The sequence below is a fragment of the Arachis ipaensis genome, chromosome B01, assembly GCF_000816755.2.
Source record: "Arachis ipaensis cultivar K30076 chromosome B01, Araip1.1, whole genome shotgun sequence".
Classification (NCBI taxonomy): Eukaryota; Viridiplantae; Streptophyta; class Magnoliopsida; order Fabales; family Fabaceae; genus Arachis; species Arachis ipaensis.
Genome location: NC_029785.2, coordinates 26,855,605 through 26,857,581, shown reverse-complemented (window position 1 = coordinate 26,857,581; position 1,977 = coordinate 26,855,605).

Below are 1,977 nucleotides of genomic sequence, written 5' to 3'. Positions count from 1 at the left end.
GTGTGAAATGAGAAATGTAACTGAAGGGTTTCTGGCTCCTGTTTATATAATTCGAGGCAGTTATCTTATCTATATTACTTATTAATATAAAAAAAATTTTAATTTCAAATATTAATTTTACTAAATATTTATCTTTTCAGATTATTATATAACAAAGATTTAAGAACATGATTTAATTTAAATATTTTAAAATTAATATTAGACATAATTTTTTTAAAATATTTATCTTTTAGATATCATATTTTATAATTTATTGAATATATTTTTGTTGTAATTTTATCTTTTTTTAATTTGATATTAAAAATTAAATATAATTTTAATTTAAAAAATTAAAATATACATAGTTATTTTAATATCACTTATTATTTACTCTGCGCCAAAAATTAAAATTTTATCAAAATTGCCTTTTAGTTTCAGGGGATTTCAATTTTTGAGTGCCTTCTCCCTACTAATATCACAGCTAGGTTACCTTGCCAAAAGCCAAACCTTTTTTCAGAATCGTCTTTTGGTTTCACCGTTTAAAGGTTAGTTCTTCATCTCCTTCTCCCTCCTTCTGTGCGTGCTCTGCCTCTGGTCTGTGATTGCCGCTCATGCTTTGCGCTCCTTCTGCGTGCTCTGCCTCTGTCTGTGCATTGCCGCTGGTGCTTCGCCGCTGGTGCTTCACCGCTCGTGCTCTGCCTCCTGTCTCTGGTCTCATATATCCACCACTCCAGCCTCCAATCTCGCACCTCAGACCACCTCCACCATCGTTAATCGCACTCCCAGCCTTCACTTGCGAACAACCGCTCGGCCTCTTGCATGTGTTCACCTCCGTCGGTCTCAGAACCCGCGCCCCTGCCAGGCTCAGATACCGCCCCTTCGCTAGATTGTTCGTGCCTCCTCTTCTTTTTGTGCGTCTTTTGCAAGGTTCAACATTTATTGTGAGTATGTGAGCATGCCATCCTCAACTTAGATATTACATACATGCTACTGTCTCAGGGCTTCTTCCCTTTTTACAAAAGGTTAGGGTTTCTTTTTTTTGGGATTTCTGTTCTAATTCTTTGAAGTTTTACTCAGCCTTGTAAGGATTGTTGTTGATTTTCTTACTTTGATATTAAATGAGCTGATATAGGATCCTTGGATTGTCATGTGGATTTCAGAATTAATATGAAATGGGGTATATATTGTAGTTTTACCTATTGTTAAGAAATGTTATTGTAACATTGTGATGATATAACCTCCTAGAAGTATTCCTATAGATCCTCCTAATTCAAAATTTTACTCACAATGGAGTAGGTTATAATTATACAATATTCAAGGATAATTCAATGTACATGGTAAGTATAAAGTAAGGAGGATTTTTAGGCATACCAATTAGCAGGTTTGATCATTTCTTTTGTATTGAATAAAATGTATAAGTGGAGTCGGAGTGCAACTAAGACTAGCTTCTGCGAAATTTTTAAGATTTATATTTGGATCTGATCTGATCTCTACATACTTATCAATCTTGACAGCGAGGTGATTTCAATGAGTGTCTTGTCATGATATCTACTTAAAGAAAAAAAATAATAGTACTCTGTTGGATGAAATAGAGAGATGATTCAAGTGTTATTAATGAATGATATAGGAAAGTCATCTTAAGTTCAGGAAAAATTTTGCTATACAGCTATAGGACCTAAGATCTTGTATGGAATTGAATGTATGAAAGGCCAACAGTGTAATAAGCTCAATGTTGTACAGGTTAGGATTTTGGAATGCATGAATGAATATACTGTACAAGGAAGTGAATGTGATGAGAGGACCTATAGAAGCACCAGTAAGAACTAATAAGAAGAGTAAAACTAAAAATCTAAAGTGGCTTCATGGGCTTCATTTGATACATATAGTTCACCTCTCTAGGTAGAAAGTACTTTTATATATATTATGATAAAATCCTTTAAATTTGATGTTGGTAGATTGTAATGTAAGGACATTTTGGTTTCTAAGCAATTATTATTT